The following is a 15,277-nucleotide window of genomic DNA, read 5'->3' as shown; positions in this document are numbered from 1 at the left end:
TCATTTTAACAATGTTCCTCAAATTACAGAGCGATCCATTATCCGGAAATTACATTATATTCAGTTACAGCATATTCAGACACTGACAATTCTTGCCAACTTTCTTCCTATTACTCTCATCTGTGTTGCTAGGAGCATTCCGTCTGTAGAATTGTGTGTTTCCTCTCAGTGCCAAGAAATTTCCAGCCGCTTTGAAAGTTTTCCCGAATTCTCCATTGATTTACTGCAGAGCATGTAGCTCTTGGCTGTAAATCCACCAAAAGATGTGGCTTTCATGTTAATATAATATTTATCACTGGAGCATAGATCATTAGCGCAGGTTCTTTATCTACAGTTGCATTAATTACTGCACATCATAAAGCAGGTGATAATTTAAGTAAGGCTGTCAGCTAATAATTAGCTCAAACTCATGTAATGTATATCATAGATGTATGCCGCCCCTTATTAGCATAAATGCATTCTTGATATTACACACAACATGTGCCTAATACTAAAATGTGGTTTGATCAAATTATTTTTTCTTTGTTTATTCTGTCTGCGAGATCGGAATATGTTAGAAATGAATAACTAAATTAAAACTGTATGAATATGTCTATATTTTATCAAGAAGTAATCTTTCAAACCCCAAAAGAATCTAGTACTTCAGATTTGATCAGCTATGAAAGCCAAAAAAAGACAGAACAAATCCAAAGAGTGTTCCCTCTCATATAAAAGTTGGATTTTCTCTGAGGCCATGTGTGTGAGGTGCATTAAACATTCTCTTAATTTTTGTTCCATTTGCACAATAGAAGCAATGCCTAAAAATATGGAAAACTATCTGATCACACACTAGTGCAAGATTACGAGGGGAATCTAACAACTGTAAAGGCTTAACCCAAGTTTAATTATAGACTTCACTTCAATTAAAGCAAACATGTGGGTGCAGGGATCCATTGTAAAAATATTGTTCTCCTTCCAATGATAAATGTGCTGCAGCCTCTACATCACTGAACACTTCAGCAGTATTTTTTTTTTTTTTTTTTTTTTTGTATATATATTTTTATTTTTACTTGCAGAAACAATACAAGGAAATCAGGACAAAAGAAAATATACATAGTCACGGTTCAAGGACTGCAACCACTGGACGATTTCCAGCTTGCAGAAGTGTATGATCTCTGGAACTTTCACATTTTTGAACCATGTAACAATTAACAATAAACAAATATAAAGAAAAGCCTTTACATGTACCGTCATTTTGGGAGTAGCGCAAATCTAAGGGTAGGGAGGTCATACAAATCTGGCATCAGAGTGGGCATGGGGTAAACATAACAAGGATATAAGGCTAGTTTTGGTATCAACACTTGCTAGTATGTCTATTACTACCACTACTACTACGTCATCCCTTCTGTCCTGGGAAAAGAGTGTTATTAGTGGGGCAATATATTTCGATAAGTCATCCATGGTGTCCAGACTTTGTGGAAGTGTGATTGTGTTGCTGTCCGTGAACTAGTCATTCTTTCTAAGACCAGCATGTTATCCATTTTGGTCTTGACCATATGGAAGTCCAGGTTCGGAGATTTCCAAGAGGATGCTATGACTTGCTTCGAGGCCGAGAAGATATGAGTGATTAGCTTCCTTAAATGTTTGTTACCTCCTGGGACTCTCTTGTGAATTAGCGCTTCTGCCGGGTTTTTCCTGAGGGACAGTCCTGTAACATTTGTTATTAAGGTGTAGATGCGAATCCAGAATCTGATGGCTTTAGGGCATTCCCACCATATATGTAGAAAACTGCCATGTTGGCCGCAGTTTCTAAAGCATAGTGAGGAGCTGGTCGGGTACCATTTTGCCAATCGGGCCGGTACTAGGTACCACTGATGCAGTATCTGTTGGGAGGTTTCTTGTATCGCTATGTTGATGGAGCAATGTGTGGTGGCTTTGATAATATCTAGCCACTGGTCTTCCTCCATGCAGATCCGGAGATCTCTTTCCCATGTAGCTATAAATCTGAGTTGTTTAAGTGGGGTTGGATGATTCAACTGGTCGTACAGGATTGAGATAGACCTTTTTTGGGGATAATCTTGTAGACACATTCTTTCGAAGATGGTTGGGTTTGGAAATTTTTCCTCTTTCCAGAGATTGCCAATGTAGTGCCTGATCTGATGATAATGCAGGATTTCTCTTTGTGGGATATCATATTTTTCTTGCAGCTGTTGCCATGTTTTGAGTTTTCCCAGTTTGGTCAAAGAGTATATAGATAATAGGTTGATCAAACCAACATCAGGTTTAACTAGCATGTTTTAAGCATGTTGTTGTATCTAGTTTAACTACTGCCTTGTATAGGTTGCTCTGAGTTTCCAGCCCTGGATCCAACTTTCCTACTGTAATTGATCATAAAGAAGGGATGACACACATGGGCCAAATGGTCTGATATTGTCCATACAGGGTTGGCCATGTTGCACTGATCCACCAGATAAGTCCAATGACTGCATTTTAAGGAGTGAGGTTTAGCACTTATAACATCTAGGCCAGTCACACATGCACAATGATGGAAGACATACGCAAATTGTAAATATCAGACTAGCTGTGTTCAGGTGTGGTCAAGGAATGTTATCTCAAAAATTCCTTAAATGATCCATTAAACATTGTACAGAATGGGTAAATTTAGCTGAAATGGTAGTTAGGTAAGAAATTAAGATGTATGCAATGTTTGTAAGGGGCTAAACAATTTAGGACACAAAGGGGCCACAGAAGACTACAGTATCTGCATTAGACGCTGGGCATGGAACATGATCTTTGTGAGCATTTTGAGTCAAATGGGGAGGGACATTCTTGAGTAGTATTCCATGGAATCAAATATATTTCTGAATAATATCAGTAATTTTACTACTACATTTATGAAGTTACATAAGATTAGGGATGTAGCGAACCGCCGATAATGTGTTCGCGAACGCCGTTCGCGAACACCGGCAAAAAATGCGAACAGTTCGCGAACTTCGAACATCCGAAAATCGTTCGATTCGAACGATCGAAGGATTTCATTCAATCCAATGGCTTCGATCGTTCGATTCGAACGGAAATCCTTCGATTTTAGCGATCGAATGGTCGAATGGTCGAACGATTTTGACGCGAACGCCTATTGGCGAAAGGTCGCGCGACGTTCGCGAACTTGCGGCGGACGCGAACAGCCGATGTTCGCGCGAACAAGTTCGCCGGCGAACAGTCCGCGACATCCCTACATAAGATACTATGACCACTTCTGTTGTATTCGGTAAAGTATTCCGAATGCAGTCCCAGAGTCCTTTTTAAGAAACACAATACAGGTATAGGGGCAAATTTACTTACCTTCCAAGTTGCGCCAGCGTTGGCTTTGCCGCACTTCGCCAGGGCACCACTAATTCACTAAAATCCAAAGTTGCGCTCATGGAGGCGAAAGGTAGCGAAGTTGCGCTAGCGTTAATTTGTCAAGCAAAGCGAAGTTACGCTAGCGATGCCTAATTTGCATACGGCGCCAAGTTAAAGTACAATGGACGTATATGTAGCAGCAAGTACATTACACTACACAAGCCTGGGAAAGCTTCATAAAATAAATAGAGTTGTGATTTTGCCCTATACATGTGCCCACTGTATAGTTTAGGTGCCATATGTTAGGAAATGTAGGGGGGAAGGAGGGTACCTCCAAAAAAATTTATGATCTTTTTCAGCCTATCACCCTTAAAAAAGTAAAAGACGCCAGTGTTTTTTGGGACTTCAAAATTTTTTTTACTTTTTTTGAAGCAAGTCCTATCTACTCTATTGCACTTCACCTGGTTCAGTAAAATGCGCAAGTTAGTGAATTAATGTAGTTACACCCTTTCGCCATATCGCAACTTTGTCTGGCGTAAGGGTGCGAAGTAGCGCTAGAGTAGGTCCACTTTGCTAGCGAATTTACACCAGCACCCGTTAGTAAATCGAAGAAGTAATGAAATGAAATGACGTCACGCTGGCGAATTTTCGCCACTTCACACTTTAGTAAATTTGCCCTGTAGAATTTGTTATACAGACAACCTGTAATCCAGAAAACTCCCAGAGAATCCATTTCACTCAAATAATTCACATGTTTAAAAAAGATTTCCTTTTTCTCTGTAATAATAAACCAGTACCTTGTACTTGATCCAAAGTAAGGTATATTTAATCCTTATTGGAGGGAAAACAATCCTATTGGGATTATTTAATGTTTAAATGATTTTTTAGTTTGGGTATGGTGACCCAAATTACAGAAAGACCCCTTATCTGGAAAACCCCAGGTCCTCAGCACTCTGTCCCATACCTATATAATTTAATGTATATGGTATAAAGTATTTTTGTTCCTTCCCCCTCTAGCACTATTCAGGCTTGCCACCACATTGACAACTCATTGAGAAGATTATCATGAGTTTATATACTGTAGCGTATATAGCTTCCTAATGATTGTACATAATGACTGGAAAGGCATGCACAAAGTACAGTATTTCACCCTAATTATAATATCAATGGACTATGGGACAACAAGCCTGTAATGGACTAGTTTTTGTGATCAAAAAATGAGCAATAACAAATACACAGCTTCTGATATCACACCTAACAACACAGTGATCTGGTAGGAGAAAAACACACCTCTATCTGTAATGAACTCACTTTGCTTTGACATCTCCATTTTTTAAAAATGTTTCCCTACGTGCCAACTCTCCAAACAAACATGGTGTAAAACATCAAAGTGCAGTTTATTGGTTGTAATGTAGCATTGATTTGCCTAAAACAAATGAAAAGTGCTGCTGCATGTCTGCCATATAATAAGCTCAGTTACATGATTTAGAGGCAAACAGAAGAGAAGACAGCCAATCTAATTGCTCAAGGGGTCAAATAATTTTAGATTATATCAAGAGGCTGTAAAAAGAGAAACTAGAAACCAGTAGACTGAAACATAACTTGTTTGTATGCTTCAGGGCCAGGGCTCCAGTAGATTGGTTGCCTTCCTTTAACACAAGAAAGGATAAAACATCCGGCAGGCCAAAATTACCAGATGCTCAGAATATCCGAGGCTGCCTTTAAATACAAAGCATGTCAATAAAGAATATCGGAGATTGCTATTTCTGGCTGTATATTTTAAAGATGAGGGAGCAAGTGTCTACAAGGGGACAACAAGTTGACAACAAGCTAAATTTAAGATAATAGAAAAAAGATAAATATTACAAGTACTATAATTTTCTTTTCCTGGTGAAGACACAGGCAGAAGACCAAATCTTGGCTGTGTGCATAGAGACCAAAGACCTAGCAGGTCTGCACAAACCACAGGTTGCAAGTCATAGACTTTGCAGTGCAGCTACTGTATATAATAACATTTTCATTGTTCAACCTCTCAGGGTGCCTCGGTGCATTATAATAATGGACACATTTTTATTCCTTTGCAGTGCAGCACTCCCCTGTGCTGTTCATAAGTGCTCTTCTTTTCCCTTATAAATATGCACATGCACACACTGTGAGCAGCTGTAGAAATCTAGGCACGGACGGGCACTTACATATGGTATAGAAATCAGATCTATGTATATACAAAAAGAGAAACGGGGACAGATGGAATCTTTGAAGTGTATTAATGATAATATTAAAATCCTATACATTTGGTAGGCAGTCAATTTAAAAATTTACCATGTTTTTTCCTCATTAATTTAAGTGATAAAAATAACAAGATAGGGAAAACTGTAGTTAATCTAGTATGGACATTTAAATCATTATGTCAGTTATAGGCAATTTCAAAACACTGACATGGAAAGAATACCCTAAGACTCATTTACATCTGCAGATGCAGTGGCCAACTGTTCTCCACAGTGAGTTGTGCTTTATACCACTTTCATTAAAGGTATAATAAGTGCACACTTCAGTATGTTTACACACGTCACCAGTCAATTTCTCCTGCCTTCCATTCCAAATTGGCCTATGTTGCACCTATTAACACAGGGTAACCCTAGAGCTACCACCTAAAGATAGTAGCTTTGTGGTTCCATCAGTGCCCCGTGTTAATAGATTGATGCATTACACTTGCATCTAAAGAATCAGGTAAGACATCAGTTGCACACAGTAGCATAAAAAGCTATTACTGGGCCCCACAGCAAATTATTTTTCAGGCCCCCAAAATGTTTAGAGGTTGTTTTACCAATATTTATTGAAACTGTATATGAATTAGGGCCCCTATACCTCCTGGGCCCCCCTGCAGTCACAGGGTCTGCTTCCTCTATAGTTATGCCCCTGACGCTGAACACTGGAACGGATGCAACTTAACACTGGTATTGATGCTAGTGCAACTGCATCAAACACAGGGGCAGCTTGTGATTGCAATGACACCTGCATTGTGGGGGGAAAACACTGCATTGTGGGGACAAAAACATGGCTTATCTTCCATTCATTTTGCCCTTAATAGTCAGCAAAGCAAGGGGGTATTTATTAATGTACCAAGAGAACAGATTGGGTAATTAAACACTTCATTTGACTACATCAGGGTCTACAGTGAACACAAGTAACCCCAAACTCAAATAAATGCTAATGAATGAAGAATGAATGAATGTCCTCATACTTGTAACTCTAGCCCTACTACTTTCTACTCTGAAGGTATCTTATGAGCTCCCTGCTACAAGCCAAGTATTTGGTTTTCCAATAATCCATCACATTACTAGACATCTGCAAAATATGTTTACTAGAATTCATATCTCACTAGGGTAGATTTATTATAGTCCTGTGCTCACAGAACATGACTGAAGACTTCACCCATGTGCAACAGTTCTGTGTATAATCAGCTATAATACACAAAAGCTATGAATATCTTGTAAATTATATCCTTATGAATGATGAGTTCTGATGTCATCAGTCATAAACGGTGAGTTCTGATTTAATTTCTGTCACATGACTCACTGACATTTGTGTATTTTAATAAATAAAGTACCCCCAGTTGCAGGTCATGAAACTCGTCGGTAACTTATGATATCCTTATATTTTACAAGAGGGGGTACTTTATTCACTATATAATTGTGTTTCCCTTTATATCAGCCTATGCTGGGATTTCCTGCTCTAGCCTCCTTTCCTTGTCTTGCCTTGGCCTGCCTTGTCTTGCCTTGCCTTTTCTTTTCCGCGAAATTCAAAAAGCAGTGATAAATTTGCGGAGCGCTGCTGGCGTCTCATTTTTGATGCTGATGTCCGTTTTTGGACACCAGCGTCCGTTTTTGGCATTTTTTCGACGCCGACGAATTTTCACGGCAGTTTCGCAAATTTATTCACCCACGGCGAAACACGGCAATTCCAGGCCTGCTGATTAAATTTGCCCTTCACTAATAAAGATAATTACAGTAAATGAAGTGCAATTACCAACTCAACCCGTTGGCAACATGCTTCCATCTCTCTCTGTAGTAACTCATTCATCTCTACTTTCATTTCCTCCATACGGATCTGATAATATTTGGTATTCTCCTTTTCCCGAGCCTCAGAATCTGCAGCCTTTTCCAGTTCTTCACCCATTTTTATCACGTTGTCCCTCAAGCGTAAAATCAATATCAGAGTGTAAATATGAAGATACAGCCATATAATATGCACATCACAGCCCACAGCCAATACCAGCCTAAATCAATGCAACTGCACAGAGATATTGCCTGCTACTTAAGGATGTTAACTCAGTGGTGCAACTAAATATTATCTACCACTTTTTAAGGGGGTCTCCACAGTCACAAAGCAGGGTAATATCTACCGTATTTTGCACACTAATAAGGAAATTGTTTGTTGAATAGGACCCTCACTAAACATATACAGTAACATATCAGTAATTTTGCACAATCCTGTTTCCAAAAAATGTTTGGAGAGTCACATTGTAAAATATAAATAAAAAGAGAATTGTATGATTTACAAATCATTTAAACCCATATTAAATTGAAAATAGTACAAAGACAACATATCAGATGTCGAAACTGAGAAATGTTATGGTTTTCTGAAAATATACAGTATTCTTATTTTTAATTTAATGCCAGCAACACGTCACAAAATTGGCACAGGGGCATGTTTCCCACTGGGTCACATCTCATTTCCTTTTAACAATAATCTGTAACCATTTCGGAGCTAAGGAGACCAATTGCTATATTTTTGAAAGTGAATTGTTGCCCCACTCTTGCCTGATTTAGGATTTCAGTTGCTGGCCAGTTCTGGGTCTCAATTGAATTTTCATTTCATAATGCACCAAATGTTTTCAATGGAGAACAGATCTGGATTGCAAATAAACCAGTTGAGCAGCTACATTTTTACTGTAGAGCCCTGCTGTTGTAATATGTGCAGGATGTGGTTTGGCATTGATTTCAGGGCTGTATTTATAAAGCAAATAGCAACCCAAGGGCCTGTTTTTAGGGCAGCAGCCCTCGGGTGCCTATATAACTGAATACATTTTTGGCAAAACGATGTTTGGTAGAAGTGATGTCACACTCACCTTTTATGCATTACGTCACTGGACCTAAATACAGCCTTGCTGAAATAAGCAAAACCTTCCATGAAAAAGACAGCTGGATGGCAGCATATGTTACTCCAAAACCTGTATATATCATGAAACATCAATGGTGCCTTCCCAGATGTGCAAGCTACCCATGCCCTCTGTGCACCCCCATACCATATCTTCCATTGCTCACTAAGGTAAGCATAAGAGATCCTTTTCTGTAACAGTAAATGACATTTACTTGCTAATCTGCTTCTTTATTCTACATGTTCAGTTTATCTCCCCTTATTATGTCTCTCACGATCATCCAATTCATCAGTCTTAATTTTGGACTGTATCTTTGCCTTCAAAGTATCAGTTAGAAGTGTAATATCTCTGAAAAAACTCTACTTGACCCTACAATTCTCTGTACTTCATGTTTTATTAATAACATTGTAGAAATATGTTTGCAAATACTTTTAGCATCTAGGAGAAACTGCTTCTTGGCCGTATTTCTCCCCATCTCCCTTTATTTTCTGTTGTCATACAGGATCCACCAAAGAAGCACTTTTCAAGACAATCCATTATCTTAGAATGAAATCCCAAAGGTCACTTATCTTTAAACTCCTGACAAGTTTTCGCACTTTGAAACTGTTGATATGTTTCCCATCCTTATATTTCATCCTTGAAGATGGAATTAATCATTTATACCGACTTGCTCCCTGTGATATGTGTTGAATTATAAATATGTGGTTATGTGTATGCATAAGCAGTTATCTATCATTATGACAAGGGACTACCCATTATGCACTGAGCTATGCTGAGCTATGAATCCAATAGATTCACAAAGATTCACAAAGCTAGAGATGAAGGGGCATTAAGCGAATGCCAAAGCCACAAATGACACACACAAATGCATTTTGTTCATAGTTGTTCTGTACCTTTCTACCAGTATTCAAATACCAGATTATTGATTGGTACACGTTATGAGAAGGTTGTGTTTTTTGCTTTTGTAAATATAAAAACTCATTATGGAGGGAGAAGCATAAAAAAAAGGTGCAAGCTTTTTTTCCCTATAATGCACTCTGCCTTTGTTCCTTCTTTATTAGTTTGTATTTTTTGCATGTTCCCCCTTTGTGAGTGCTTTTAATGGAATTTTTAACAGATAATGTTAAGGGGAATTATTAATTCCAATTAAAAACACATTTGAATTTAATTTCATAATAGTAACCATTTAAGTGATGTCACAAAAGCAAAATAATGAGTCCTGTGTTTAAAGTGTCCTTTCTGAAGAAGGCATGTTCACAGTGCCATAAGCTCTACCTCTAGTGATGGGCGAATTTATTCGCTGGCGGCGCAAATTCACAACGAATTTGCGCGATTCGCCGCCAGCGAATAAAATCGTGAAAATTCACAAAAAAAATTCGCCGGCGTCAAAATTTTTTTTAAAAAAAACAGACGCCGGCGTCAAAAAACAGGGGCCGGCGTCGAAAAAACGGGCGCCGGCATCAAAAACGAGACGCCGGCGCCGTTTCGCGAATTTTTCTCCATTTCACGCGAAATTCGCAAATTTTTCGGCGAAGCAAAACGGCGCAAATTCGCCCATCACTATCTACCTCTTAACACTGTTTTATATGTATTAATGTAATTTTGAAGCGGGCAGAGTAAGAACCAACTTTATTAATTAAAATAAAAAAATCAGCTACAATAGGAACAGCAATAAAATTCATACATTCTGTAGTTTTCCTTTTGAAAACGAGCTGTCGTACTTTCTGTCCCCATTTATTATTTATTTTCTCTAACCCTGTCAAGGACCTGTGCTGTGTGCTCATGCCTGTACTCAGATCTGCTGTTCTTTGGATGCCTGATTAGAAGGAGAAAATGTCTTTGTGCGGCTGCAGATCAGACCAGGTTGTAATTAGTTCTAAGTCTGACTCACATTAACATTAGAGAGATAGAGAGAGCGTGTGGGATTTCTGAAAGAGAGATAAAAATTAAAACATTTTCTACTTGAATATTCTCGGAATTTATTCCAAGGAAGACAATAAAGCTTTTTTTCTTCAAGAAAACAATTCAATTCAAACCTGTTCAAGTAAGGCCATATAATATATAGTAATGTGTAGTAGTAATCATCAAGCAACACATTCACTTATATACATGGAGCAAATCTTATTTTGATTCCAACATCGCTAAATCAGTGTACCATGGCACAACATGTCAAAGGCTTTCAATGGAAAAAGGTGTGACGGTGAGCTTTCAAATAACATGGTGGGACATGGTGAACCCCGTCATGCCAGTAAATAAAGTCTGACACCTCAAGTTGTGTTGGCTACTAGTCTAATATGTACCAGTATTGTGTATCCATGGTAATTGATGGAAAATCCAAACAAGACACTACTCTGCTGCTACAATGTTTTAAGCCACAACGTTTAAGCCCTCTAACCCTCTGTCCCCTATCTAGAAGCATCTGGCTCTGTCGTGTACAGTATTTGATCATGACACAAAATGGTGGGATGCCAATTCAACTTTTCACTAGCCATCTTATTAGGCTTGCCTATGCCCCTTTGGCAATATCATGCATACACACATTCGTCTACCAGGGCTGTATTTATATATTAGGGATGCACCGAATCGACCATTTTGGATTCGGCCGAATACCGAACAGAATCCAAACCCTAATTTGCATATGCAAATTAAGGGTGGGGAGGGTAAAACATTTTTGCTTCCTCGTTTTGTGATAAAAAGTCCCGCAATTTCCCTCCCCACCCCTAATTTGAATATGCAAATTAGGATTCAAATTCGGGTCGTCCGGGCAGAAGGATTTGGCCAAATCCGAATCGATCATTATATATATATATATATATATATATATATATATATATATATATATATATATATATATATAATGATCGAAGGATATCCTTCGATCATTATACAATACGTTTTTGACCAAGCACCCGTGAAAGCATAAGTGGTTGGAGTGCAGGTATCCTTGGACATATCATATATATATATATGTATATATATGTGTGTATATATATATATATATATATATAGTGTGTATATATATATATATATATATATATATATATATATATATATATATATATACACTATATATATATATAGGCACCCAAAAGGGGTGGCCTGTATATAAAATATAACTGTCCCCCCAGCCGCCATACATGTGTCTTAATCTGGAGGAGAAGCTGGGGCTGAGGGCTGCATAGTCATTAGTGTGCACTCAAGTGATGTCACACACTGCTGCTACCAGAAATGCATTTTAGAGGATCTGTGGGTGTCCATATTTCCAGTGCCTAGGGTGGCACTGGACTGAAGTACAGCCCTGCCCTGACATACATGTCATTCATGATGAGCAAGTAATATTACCTGCACCTCAAGGAACATTTGGAGCCCTGCACTCATAATCATAACAATGGGGTCCATTTTTCATTCCCAAGGGCATAAGTGCTAAGGAGTGCCATTGGGCTGCCTACATGCTTCCCCCTGCTTTTCCCACTTGAAAACAGCACTGCCTAACACAAGCAGAACTCCATCCAAAGGGAAATCTGCAGGTCTCTGCACTGAGCACAGCACTGAGGCCTCGGGCAATGTGCCAATTACAGCCTTTTTTGCACTTTGCACACAGCATTGTAAACGACCATTGGTTTATTTATAAATTGCACAAGAAAAATAGCACTTCTATTGATTACAAAGACCATATACAGAAAGTTCTGACTCCCATTCTGTGAATCAATCACTTAGTACATTACTTCTAACTTCTCACTGTCTTGGATGTTGTGAGAAGCACTCTCAAATTGGATCTTCTGCAAGTAAATAAGAACTAATCTGAGGACATTTCCTTCAGCATCTCCACTTTAACAACTGACATGTCAGTGAGGCAACAAGCAGTGAATGTAGCCTTAAATGGTAATATCTAATTCAGTGAATGACATCTCACCGAAACTGCATATCTTGGTAACATCTACAACACTGATATGGCTAAGAAATGCCTTTCAATACCTTCTATTACATCAAAAAAAAATGCTGACTAAAAGGGGAACCATTGTGAAAATGAAAATGAAATATAGAATTTCTCTTAATGATATAAGATATTTTATAAGAATAACTGTTTAAAAATTCTGTAAGATTTCAGAAATAATCAAGTTACTCTTCATTAGTCCCCACTCTGCATCTGTCTCTCTTTATTCTCTCTTCTTACAGATGTTAGAGTCATATTTTGATTGAAAGTTAAGTCTAATACAACCTTTGGAGGGTGAACCCATTGCCTAGAAGATATATTAGAACTCACTTTCTCAAAATAACGGACTCTCACAGAAATCATATTTCTCTACATGCTTGATTTGTGTCATTTTGTCAGATTTTATTCTGCAATCAGTAATTTTCGTTAACACTAATTCATCTGCTAGGAATATATTTGATTTTACTGTCAATCAAAATCTGACTCCCGACTCCTGCACGAAGAGAGAATGAAGAGAGACAGGTTGCTGACAGAAATGTGATTATTTCAGAAAAGTACAGAATTCTTATTTCAGTTTGATGAAGCTTATATAAAATTTTCTTAATAATTCCCCTTTAAAAAGGTATCATCATATACTGTATGTACTTCAGTAACTATACGAAGTGGTTATAAAATGTGGAAACATATCATAATAGTGTCCCTTTAAAATGTGTCCAAATGTGTTTTCTTAACATTATTATGCTGCCTGTTCAACAACTTTGTGATCCGTCTGTACCAAGTGTCATCCTCATAGATAAGCACATTAGTCCACTTACCTCAAACTGTTTAATCTGAGCTCTTTAGAACTCCAGCTTGCTCTCCAAATCACAAATTACTACCTCTTGTCGGCTCACAATTGACCGCTCCACCATAGATTGTTCCAAATAGTCAATGCGGCTCTGTGCCGCCTGCAACTGTTCAGGCCAAAAAAAGTTAATGAGTATGGATAACCTTAATAGTGACTTTCCATTGTCAGTCCTACCAAATGTTTTTGTTTGCTTATTTAATGCATTTACAGGACTACTTTAAAGGAGAACTAATTCAGATCCAGAAGATGATGTCCATGAGCTCTGCTGCGCTTACTCTGCACTGGTAGGTGAGCAATATGTTAGGGACACTTTTAGGGGTAATGAAGCATGCAGGGGGAAGCAGAGAGGGGGGTAGTTAGGGGCTTTTCTTAGTTGGGGGGTTTAGTTTTCCTTTAATAAAGTCAAGTATAAGTCTGTAAAATAAATGTATACGTTTAGCAAATTATACAATATACATACTGCACATACAGTATATACTGTGTTTATATTATTAAGGGTTGAAAGGAAAGTGATTGAACCTGATAGAAGGAATCAACAGTTGGATAAATGTATACGTGGTTATTCTCCGTAGAAGTTCGGGGAGCCAGCTGGTACACTCGGAGACTCGGACAAATGAGGGGCTAGTCCTAGTGCCCAAGGTCATGTTCAAAGGGAGCAGTAGCATAGATGTAGCTACTAAAGAGTTAACTGACTTTGCTAGAATGTGCTGTGATGTCATATCCCATTAGTGAGTTCCTGTTTGATACCTTAAAAGGGTTGTACCAATTTGTATCTGATTGTTGCTATTGAACCCATGTGCTTGAAAAAGTACTTCGAAACATTGTACTGCTGGGATCAAAAATCTGCTTTTAATACACCTAATCGCATCAACAAGAGTGAGTGCTGTGTCGATTTTTTCTTTTTTCTATTTGCCCCTGTAATAACTCAAAGACAATTTTATTCTGGGCTTTTAGACACTGAAAAATATCCCCTCCCAGATTCATGAAAAACTGTGAATGTGATTGGCTTGAAGTAGAAGAGTGCTATTCAGATTATATCTCTCTTGACAGTGCGGTGACGGATTGTTGCTTAAATGTTTATAATTTTGAACAACAACTGGCAATGATGAGGCTGCCAATGTGTCCAAAGGCCTCATGATTTAAATTTACTACAGGTATGGGACCGGTTATCCAGAATGCTCGGGACCTGGGGTTTTCCGGATAACAGATCTTTCCGTAATTTGGGTCTTCATGCCATAAATCTACTAGAAATTCATTTAAAAATGAAATAAACCCAATAGGCTGGTTTTGCTTCCAATAAGGATTAATTATATCTTAGTTGGGATCAAGTACAAGCTACTGTTTTATTATTACAGAGAAAAAGGAAATCATTTTTAAAAATTTGGATTATTTGGATTAAATGTAGTATATGGAAGACGGCCATTCCGCAATTCGGAGCTTTCTGGATATCAGGTTTCCGGATGATTATCAAACTATGTCATAAAAAAGGAGTTATTTTTTGTGTTGCGTATCTGCCCCAGCTGCTGATATATCTTTGCCTACATCGGAATTGCATGGAATATCTGAATGTGTGCATGTACTTTTTATCATTATACTTAATGTATATAGCACAAACATGTACATAGCATTTTATAGGAATTGTCCATAATTAACATTAGTCCCTGGGCCAGTGGAGGTCACAATGCAAGCAATTCTAGTATCAATTTCATCAGTTATCAAATAACTTGCCTTCTGAAGAGTATCCCGAGGAACCCATGCACACACTGGGAAGACATACAAACTCTTTACAGAGAGTGATACAGGACCAAGTAACGTAAAGCTGCAATGTTAACCATTAATTACTTTAATAATAAAATTATAATAAAATTATTTTGTTCTTACAAATGCACTTCTGATTGAGGTTCACTATGTGTTTTTTTTAATATTAGTATTTTGTTATAGTTTCAAGACAATATGACTGCCTTTGATATCTGCTGTGGATCTGCTCTTGGATCAGGTGTCTGTCCAGTGCACTTGT

At 38.0% G+C, this 15,277-nt stretch overlaps 1 pseudogene; it reads right to left on the bottom strand.

The window, feature by feature from the left end:
* The window catches only part of LOC108705073, a 260,667-nt pseudogene that overhangs the window by 46,828 nt on the left and 198,562 nt on the right, over positions 1–15,277 (bottom strand).

The sequence above is a fragment of the Xenopus laevis genome, chromosome 1S (assembly GCF_017654675.1).
Source record: "Xenopus laevis strain J_2021 chromosome 1S, Xenopus_laevis_v10.1, whole genome shotgun sequence".
Taxonomy (NCBI): Eukaryota; Metazoa; Chordata; class Amphibia; order Anura; family Pipidae; genus Xenopus; species Xenopus laevis.
The sequence above is the reverse complement of the archived record's forward strand: the minus strand, read 5'-3'. Positions and strand labels throughout refer to the sequence as shown.